Source organism: Uloborus diversus, chromosome 2 (assembly GCF_026930045.1).
Source record: "Uloborus diversus isolate 005 chromosome 2, Udiv.v.3.1, whole genome shotgun sequence".
Taxonomy (NCBI): Eukaryota; Metazoa; Arthropoda; class Arachnida; order Araneae; family Uloboridae; genus Uloborus; species Uloborus diversus.
Window position 1 is genome coordinate 142,143,678 of NC_072732.1, and position 10,076 is coordinate 142,153,753.

The window sequence follows — 10,076 nt, forward strand, 5'->3', positions numbered from 1 at the left end:
TTAATTTAATAAAGAAATACATAAATAAAAATGGCATTTCGAATTTTTTTCCCATTATAAAATGCGGTAATTTTCACTGATTTTTCAAACAAAATAACTTCTACATTTAAACGGGGGTACTTATATTAAAACAGCATTGAAAAATATATCACCTAAATAATTTCAAAAACTTATCGCATAGAACTCGAAAGAAGAAAAAAATGTTCTTTTTAGAACGAATTTCGTCGATGTCACACAGATACAAGACCAACACACAAAACGACAAGGAATGAATGGTCATTAGTCAGTAATTTATTGCCTGTCATTGAGGTAGAGCAGAGGAACGGAGAAGCAGCAGACAAGACCCTGAAGACCCTGGGGGGAGAAGAGGAAGTGGTCCCTCAAAGCTCAAAGTGGGAGGAAATGGGTGTGGTCTGGTGAAAGGCGTGTTTTTCGCAGTTTTTCACAATTTTTCGAAAACAAGGCTTTACTCTGTGGAGAATATCAATAGAACAAATTGTCTCAGAAACAAACTCAAAATATGTTTTTAAAGAGAAAAGTTCAATCTCTTGCGCTCCTTTTTCAGTTTTTCCATATCATTTTTCAAACGTGTTAAAATAGTCGTTTAAAGTTTTAAAATGCTATTAAAAAATTTTCAAAATAATTACAGAAAAAACAAAAAAGCGCATATCTAGTTCTGTGTCATAGCCATCGTTTAAAACAAACCGCATGAAAATATTCCAGTAATTTCTCGTGTTATGCTTTGCATAGGTAGCAGATTTTCCCGTAGAGAAAGCATTAGCGTCGAAATCCAAGATGGACGGTATAGAAGAGCCTTAAGGTTTCAATCCCTTTGCATCTTGTTAATATGTTGATGTTTTTACAATCCAAAGTGATTTTGACATGACCTTAGCTTAGCTTATTTTTCGTTTAATTTCAATAATTAACGAAGGAATTATTTTGGAAACTATGGCAACATTGAACTTACTCGGATTTCGCGGAAAAATGCTTCTCGCGTTTGAAATTTCAATCCTTTTGCATCTTGTAAATATTTTGATGTGTTCCACAATTGGAAGTTATTTTAACATATGCTACCTTAGTTTAGTTTATTTTTCGTTTAATTTTGGTAATTAAAGAAGGAAAAAATTTGGAAACCATGACAACATTGAGCTTATTCGGACTTCACGGAAAATTGCATCTCGCGTTTGAAATTTCAATCCTTTTGCATCTTATAAATATTTTGATGTGTTCCACAATTGGAAGTTATTTTGACATATGCTACTTTAGATTAGCTTATTTTTCATTTAATTTCAATAATTAGCGAAGGAATTATTTTGGAAACCACGGTAACATTGAACTTACTCGGACTTCGTGGAAAATTGCTTTTTGTTTTTGAAATTTCAATCTTTTTGAATCATGTAAATTTTGAAATATTTTTCCCAATCGAATGTTATTTCCCCATATGCCACCTTAGATTAGCATGTTTTATGTTTAATTTAGTAGAAAATAAATGTTTAATGAGAAACATGCCAACATTGAACTTGGTTCGTGAAAACATGCTTCTGTGAGCTTTCAATAGTTTTGCATCTTATAAATATTTTTATATTTATGACAATTAGAAGTTATTTTGACATGATACGTTTTAATTTCTATTTAAATAACTAAAAAATTAATAATTTTTGTGTTTAATTCGAGTTTATTTAGTTTTTCAAACTTAATTTTGATTATTCTTTGCTTATTTTCGTTTATTACTGTTTTTTTGTGTGGTGGGGGGGATATTAAATTTAAATAATTGAGTACATAGCATTTTAAAGTAGCATTTGTATATGAAACAAAGTTGAAGTATGTAATTTCATCAAGTTGAATTTGTGTACATCATTTCATTGTCATGATGCCTGCTGTTGTTCTCATGTGCCAGCTAGTCTGGCAATTTGGGGTGGCTGCTTCATTTTTCCAACCGCACTGTCATTTGGTGTGAAGTCCGACTTCCACAATACACACATGTCATAAGGACCAGTTTATAGGGTAGGCAATTATTCACAGCATAACATTAGATTCACACAAAGAAAGGACAAAAGAAAGTACGTCCATGCCCGAGCCGGGATTCGAACCCGGACCTTCCTGTCGCAGTCAGACTTCTCTGACCACTAGACAAGGCAGGCGGCATGATGCCTGCTAAGGGGGGATTTGTTCCCCCCCCCCCCCCCATAAAAGTTCAAAGCACTTATGGCCCTGCAATCATGGAGTAATTTTTTAATGTAAGCTTTATGATTCTTGAAAATATACTTTGAATATGAAAATTGCAAAACTAAGCCTCATGTGATCTGCTTCCCTTTGTGATTGAGCATTTCAGACATTTTTAGGAAAACTTTGAATAGAGTAGATCTGTTTGGTGTGTGATAGATTCATATCGGTTGTGAAGGGTATAATGCTATTAAGAAGCATTACAAGACAGAAAAACACAAAAATAATTTTAAACTAAGGAAAGATGAAGCACAGCTTCATCTATCCTTCTGTGGGACTACCAGCAACCCCCCCCCCCCCTCCCATCCAAATGTTTGTGTAAATAATATTATTATTCAATGGATAAAAAGAACAGTTGTGCAGAAGATAAAGGAATTGTATCATTAAAAATCTCAGTATTATGGTTAATTAACAAATTATCTTCATGGATTTAGCAGCAGGCAGCTAATTTGCCTTTTGGTGCTTCCTTGAAATTAAATGAATGGTCCTCCCAAGGTCATCTTTTTAATCCTAACTGGTCCTCTTTAGTCCTCTTTTTAATTGAAAATGGTCTCCTTCCTTTTCTAAAGCTAAAATGTGTTGAGTGCCTTGTACCGTGTTTCTTCCTGAGTGGAGCAGCGTTTGACTTTAGCTCGTCTCTGCAGCTCAATTCTGAGCCCATGAAGCTCCTGTGCAAGTCCTCAAAACTTCACTTTCGAACTCGGCGTCGATGAACTTGGGCCATCATGATGAGCGCATGGGCTGTGTAGGTTTTGATGATGTCATTCTAGGAAGGGCTCTCCGGCCGCTTACCGTTTCAGGTCTCCACACGCACGATTTTTTTTCTTTTTTCGGAACTTTGCATTTGGCTACGGTTGCAATTATTGCTACTTGCGGGATAGCTCATCTTAACTTCGATTGTTTTGGTTTTAATTGTGTGGAATGTAGATGTTGCAGTTCGCGTATCAACTAAACGTTCATTTTAATAATAATGCCTCCGAAGAGGCCGCGCAGCCAAGTTTTCAAAAAAGAATACTCAAAGCTGTTCTCGATTTTAAAAGAATTGAGGAAGTCGGAAAGACATGCACACTTTGGGGTCGTTCCAGACACAAATTGGGTTCGCTTTGCGGCCCCTTCACAAATTTACGCATCGTAAAAGCGGCCCCATTCACAAAATTCCACATTCAAAAGCAGCTCATTCACAAAATAAATATACAAACAACATAATAGGGTAAATCTGGAGCTATCATTTTTTTTCCAACCGGAAAGCTACCGGACCAGCAGCTATGTGTGAAACATAGTCGCCATATTTGGTCATTCACGGGATGGAATCAGACAAGATGCTTAAGTGCTTTAAATTCTAAGAACAAAGCAGAATTGTATTTTTAGACTTATTTATGCGTATATATTGCACTTATGTCAGGTAGTGTTATTACATGTTTTTAATCAAATAGTAGTGCAGTCGAACCTGTTTATCTCGAATCTGCCTATCTCGAAAACCTCTCTGTGTCGAAGTTTTTCATTTTCCCTGCACATTAAGTATTAATTCAATGTTTTCCCCCATGTTTGTCTTGAATGAAATTTTCTGAAAACCTGCATAACTCGAATTTCGACTTAAGTGTCTTTCTTGAATTCCATCCACAACAATCTTTATTGACTGGAATTTGGAGACAGAAAGCACTTTTCTTAATATTAGCAGTCACATAATACTCCAGAATTAAAACTTTATGTACAAAAAGCAAGTTTTCCAGCAATTAAATCTATTCTGAAACTGAGAGGAAGGGGACATTGTTGATTAGTAAAATTGCTCCCAAAGTTTTACTTTCGAGTCATTGCTCCAATTACTTATTTTTAGAACTTTTTTCAAAACTTCTGTATCTCAAAGCCTCCATATCTCGAATTTTTCTTATGTGCCGTAAAATTCGAGATAGACAGGTTCGACTGTATTGCATTTTGAAAAAAAAAATGTCCTACTGGCCTGCCTTGTTATAAAAATTCCTGTATGTCCTCTTTTTTTTATTTTCAAAATGTTCCTATATTATTTCGAAAAATTCCTATATTGTTTGCAAAAAATTCCTCTATTTTCCATCGAATTCCTATATTTTTTTCAGAAAATTCCTATATTTTCTATCCAATTCCTATATTTTTTTCAGAAAATTGCTATATTTTCCTATATTTTTGTTGGCAAATGTCACTTCTATCCCTGAAGTAGCATGTTAGTTCTGTTAATGTAAATTAGTTAAGACTTTCCATGTGAAATCCCCCATGTTATATTTATGTGAGGTTTCATTGATATTTTCTTCATGTTTGTTTTATTCACGTGCCATATACATATAATTTTAAATTCTTTGCAGGTGTAATTCAGCTATGAAATCAAGCCCTCATATAAAGTATTAATGATGTTGCTTATATTCCATCGTCTGGAATTGTAAATATTTGTAAATTATATTTTAAATGTTTTGTATAATAATATGAAGTTGTCAAATGAATAAATTGCATATTTAACTAGAATGACCAAAATTATTCTGTTTTTACACTTAAAATAGTGAACGTATTTTAAAATATAAAGTCTACAATTTAAATGTAGGGTATTACTTTTACCTTTTCTCTGCTCTTTAAAAAGTCGTTAATTTTTGGAGTCTTTCTCATTTAACTTATTCCTTTTTTTTTATAAACATTTTATTCTTTTTTTTTTTTTTTTGTTTATTTTTTAATGATTAGAAGATTTAATATACACGACTTATTCATTCTGTACATAAACAATTCACCTGAATCAGTTTATAAACAGTTTAAAGAGAATATGTAGTCTTCTATGCAAACCTTTTTTACATGCGTGATGTTTATCTTCCCTAGATTTAGGGGTGGGCTGACCTTATATTTTTTGTGGAATAATATTTTTTTGTCTAGTTTTAATGTAATCTTCCCTACTTATACATAAATATAATAGAAACACAATGTTATAAAAATTGCAATAAAAAAACCCACATGTCTACAACGCTAACTTTTCGTGTAGAAGTTTGCTTCAATGGAAAAAAAAAAGAGATGTTATTTATCAAACGACGTAAAATGTGCTATGGACCCAGTTACTACACCATGTAGTGTAGACCTTGGTCACTGCCAGGGGGTATTTGTGTTCAAAAAATATTGGGTTGCCATTTCCGAAAATTTTGGGTTGACAGCACATTCTAAAACTGAAAAATTATTTTTAAAAAAACAACAAGAATGGTTTTAAATGTTATTTTGAATGATTTTGTAATGCATATTTGAAGAAGACCTCATCTTGAGTATGCAGTTCAGTTTTAGTCTCCTTGTCCAAACAAAGATATTTTTTTGTTGTAAAGGTTCAAAGAAGGGCTTCTGGGCTAGTAAGAGGGCATTTATATTTAGATTATGGTGCCAGACTTAGTCTTAATATGTATAACCTGGAGCAAAAGAGAATCAGATGGGACATGTTTCAGTTGTTTAAATTTATCAATATGAAACATGTTAATTGGTTAAATTTTTGCATGAAAAGCGGGACAAGGGGTCATTGTTTTAAGCTCTTTAAATCTCAGACTAATCTGGCAATTAGGAAAAAATATTACTTTAGTAGGATTATGTGCACTTGGAACAGCTTACAGGAAGCGGCTGTAATGAGTAAGGGGATTGATAGCTTTAACAGGGGTGATTGTGTTCCGGTATTTTACCGGATTTCCGGTATTTACATCTTGATTTCCGCAGGGCTCATAGTCCTCCTATATCTCCTATATTTTCACAATTTGTCAGATATTCTCCTATATTTCCTATATTTTCACAATTTGTCAGATATTCTCCTATATTTCCTATATTTTCTCACTAACTCCTATATTTTTTTTCATTAGATGTTAAATGCTATCCAAAAACCTTTGATCCATTTTTTTCTTCTTTCTCCCTTGCACTGTGCACTCTTACATCTTTAATGTTGGCATATGTGCTAAACTTCTGTTTAATTATTTTTATGAAATGTACAAAATATAGATGGTTTTACTTGCAACTTAACTTGTTTTAAATTAATAAGTTTACTTTGTAATTTTAATAGTATAACATGTTAACTTTAAGTAAGCTTTTAATTTTGTCACATATGATCTTACATGTAGTATAAATGACCGGTTGTAGCTCAAAGGATTGTTTTTGTAAATGCATTTCCAGATTTTGGTAACAATTTAACTTAGAGTACTTCAAATGTTTCAAAAATAGGTCTTCATCGCAGATTTTTTTTTTTTTTTTTTGAGCAATCACGATTGCCGATTGTCCTCACTTGACCGCTCTTGGCGTTTGGTTCCTTTTTTCAGCAAGGAACAGGGGCCTTTGCAGCACCACCGCTCACCATCCTCTGCAGGTGCGGCTCCTCCGGTCCTAAGCTATCCGCTTCTCCTGTTCGGAGGTGTCCATGTCCTACACACACGCATGCTTACACACATACACTCACACATGCCTACATGCATACACACAAGTCTACGCCCACACACAAGCCTACACACACACAACTATGCACAGGTAACCACCCAGGAGGAGGGTCAGGCTTGGGGGGACAGGAGCCGTTTCTAGAAACAATAACTCCAATGAGTAGGGTCCTGTCGCAGTTCGTGATTAGGACATAATTTAAATTCAAAATTCAAATTAGTTTTTTTTTTTTTGGCTCTTTTTTATCTACTCGGTTACGGGTACAAATTGGAGAGGATAATGGATGGTTCTATGCTCCACTTGGGCTCTTCTAACACTCCCTATTGTTTGACAGATTAGGTCAAATTCACCCTTTATACAATGTGTGTACATATATATATATACACACATAAACTGTAAGTTATGGAGTGAGCACCTGGTAATTAAATCAGCACTTTATGAATTAATTCCTCAAAAACGAAACAAAATCCAGTTTTAACATTAAAAAATTGCAGAATATTTGAATCAAACATGTCCTTTAAGTATGTCCCTTGATGTCCATTAAATGAATAAAGAGGATGAGAGTGAAACCATTTTTCTCTTTCTCTCCAAAAAACATGATGCATTAGAGCAGTCTTCCTTTTTCTTTGTCTTCGTTTAGTAAAATTAGTTTTTTTTTTTCTGTAAATAGTGAAACGAAGGGGAGGCAAAGTGTTGTACACTTTTTGTATTGATTTTCTCATGATATGTCCAACAAAACCAGTGGGACGAGAGAGACACTCCTATATATTGACTTTTCATCGGTAATGTTAGCATTGAAGCAATGAGGTACCAATACCGAGGATTATGGGTAGATTTATGACATTGAAAAAATAATGTCCAAATTAATTATTATCCAGTTTTAGCAATCAATGAGAGATGCATTTTTCGAAGCACGTAAGTTAAAATCTGAATTTTATAATTGCTTTTTCATACTGTTTTGTGATAATTTTTTTAAATGATCAAAGAATGGACAGGGTGGCGACAGATCAGGGAAAAGTCAGGGAACTTTATTGATCAGGGAAAAGTCAGGGAAATGTCAGGGAATTTTGAAAAAAAAAAAAAACAAAAAATCAGGGAAAATTGATTTTATGAAGAAAAAAAATTTTTTTTGCTTTACAAAATTAAGTATTTTAATTTCCTACGCATTTTCCGCCAATTATCTGTTCAAAAAAAAAGTAAAATTAATGAGCTGCGATTATACACTGCCACATATTTGTGCATCTTTTTTCCTCAACGTCAAAGTATTGAATCTTACTTATTAACCGCAGGATGAACTTCCTAAGATTGCTTTTGTGTCTGTTAGGTTGTTTATTTTACCTAGCTTGAAATTTCCTTTTACACTTTCAATGCTACGTAAAATATACAACCATACAGGCTAAGAGGAAGCCTTCATTAATGACTTAGCTCCTTTGCCTTTATCGCATTGTCTCGAAGTAATTAGCGTACTGTAATCACGATTTGAAGCAGATATCTTTGGTTTTTGAATTAATACTATAAAAGCTTAAACGTTATTACTTCTTGGCGTTTTTAATTTAATTGCTAAAATTGAACTTTCAATAAAAAAAACTTTGTTTTTTGCCGTTATACTATTTGTTGTCACCGCAGATTATAAAGGTATTCTTTTCTTCAGACTTAAGTGATTCTTTAATTTTATAGCCAAGTTGTTTTTTTCTTTTATATATTTTGAAATTAACTAATTGCTTTCTTTTTCTTTTTCTTTTTTTTCTTGCATTTCAAAGTTGTTTGTTGTCGCCACCCTGATGGATATTTTGAGTGCTCGGTATACTTCTAATTATATATCGTCTGACCAAAATTTAATAAAATTCTCTGAAATTGTATTGATTCCTAGTTAGAAAAAAAAAAAAAACATGCACACACAATTTTGCTTAATTGAATCAAAATTGTCTTAAACAAACATGATTCATATAAGCAACTGTGAGTACAAAAATTCATTTGCTCGCACATCTGCATCTCTTCACATTGCTATGACTTCATGCACTATAGAATTGTATTGATATTGGTGCTCTATTCTTTTTTTTTTTTTTTCACTTTTTAGTGTTCCAAACATATTAGATGCTATACTTTTTCGAAATTCCTATATGTTGCTATACCAAACTCCTATATATTTTGCTATCAACCTCCTATATTTTTCCTTTTAAACTCCTACATATTTTTTTCCACCTGCTATGAGCCCTGTTTCCGGTATCTTCATCTTCTAAAATACCGGAACCATTCAGAAAAACCCACTTTTGTAAAATTTAGGTCGATGTTTAATGAAACGCCGAAAGTCCAAATTGAAGACGTTTCGCTTGGTATAAAGCGTAAGCTACCGTCATGTTTTGCAATCTCTATGGTAATTATTGAAGAACAGCTGGGGTGAGAGATGGAATAAAGGCTAGATAAGAAGAGAAAGGAGCGTTACTTGATATTTTCCCCCTTAATATTTTCTTTTCAAGATGTCTAATATCGTTTCTCTGTTGCATATCTTAATATGCAGATGATGTAACTAGGGTTGCCCATTCCCCCCCCGACTGCGATGGCACCCCTCAATTTTACCAAGCCCCCTTTTCCCTCAAGAATTGCCACCCACTAATAAATCTTCTAAATTAATTTCTCCAAAAGTTTCTGTGGTATAATCTGCTTCATGATCCCCCCCGCCTCCCCTCCCGACACAAACACATAAAAATCCTTGCTATAACTATATTATTAGATTAAATTGCTAAAATATTTATTCACCAAGATGGCCTATGTCTTTTCTCTGTTGTAGATGCTTATGTAATAAGTTTTACAGTCCCCCCCCCCATTAAATGTTGAATTTAACGACTTATATATATCGAAAATATCAATATTTGGAGAGCGATATATCGTGGCATTAAAATTCGGATATCGCCTAGCCCTATTGCGCAGTGATCATAATACATTCTGCCCCTTTTGCCCCAAACTTATTTAATTCTGAAATATTTATGCACTTTTAGAAAATGAATGTAATAAATGGTTAAGGATTCAGATACAATGGAGAAAAATAAAACATTCTTTGAAAAATTTTTAGAAATGAGAAAAATTAAAAGAATTTAATTCTCTCCATGCACATGGACATATTAAGTCTAATTAAAACTTTGAGTTTTAGCCCTAACAAATAACTATGTATATAAATAATGTGTGCATACACGTAATGTGTATATGTATGCCCATCAAAACACTTTTTCTTCTAGGAAAAAAGTTCAGGTATTTTTTCATGGAGTCACAATCACCCCTGCTTTAAGAGCACCATTAATCTTCATTTTGGACTAACTGACCTAAAACCAACCCAGCTGGGTCCAGAGCATGTTTCTGGTCATCACATTTGTATTGGAATTATTGCCAAAGAAAATTTCATCAAAGAAGTCAATCGTCACAAAATCAGAAGGAGAAGAAAGAAGAAATCCATTTAC

General features: G+C 33.4%; 1 protein-coding gene across 1 annotated transcript in view; it reads left to right on the plus strand.

Annotated features, from left to right (window-relative positions):
- The window catches only part of LOC129216579 (maternal embryonic leucine zipper kinase-like), a 73,345-nt gene extending 68,483 nt beyond the window's left edge, over nt 1-4,862 (plus strand). Inside the window, exon 18 of the mRNA XM_054850794.1 lies at nt 4,557-4,862. The gene's annotated coding sequence lies outside the window, so the exon portion shown is untranslated. The remainder of the gene's footprint in view (nt 1-4,556) is intronic.
- Nucleotides 4,863-10,076: the final 5,214 nt, after the last annotated feature.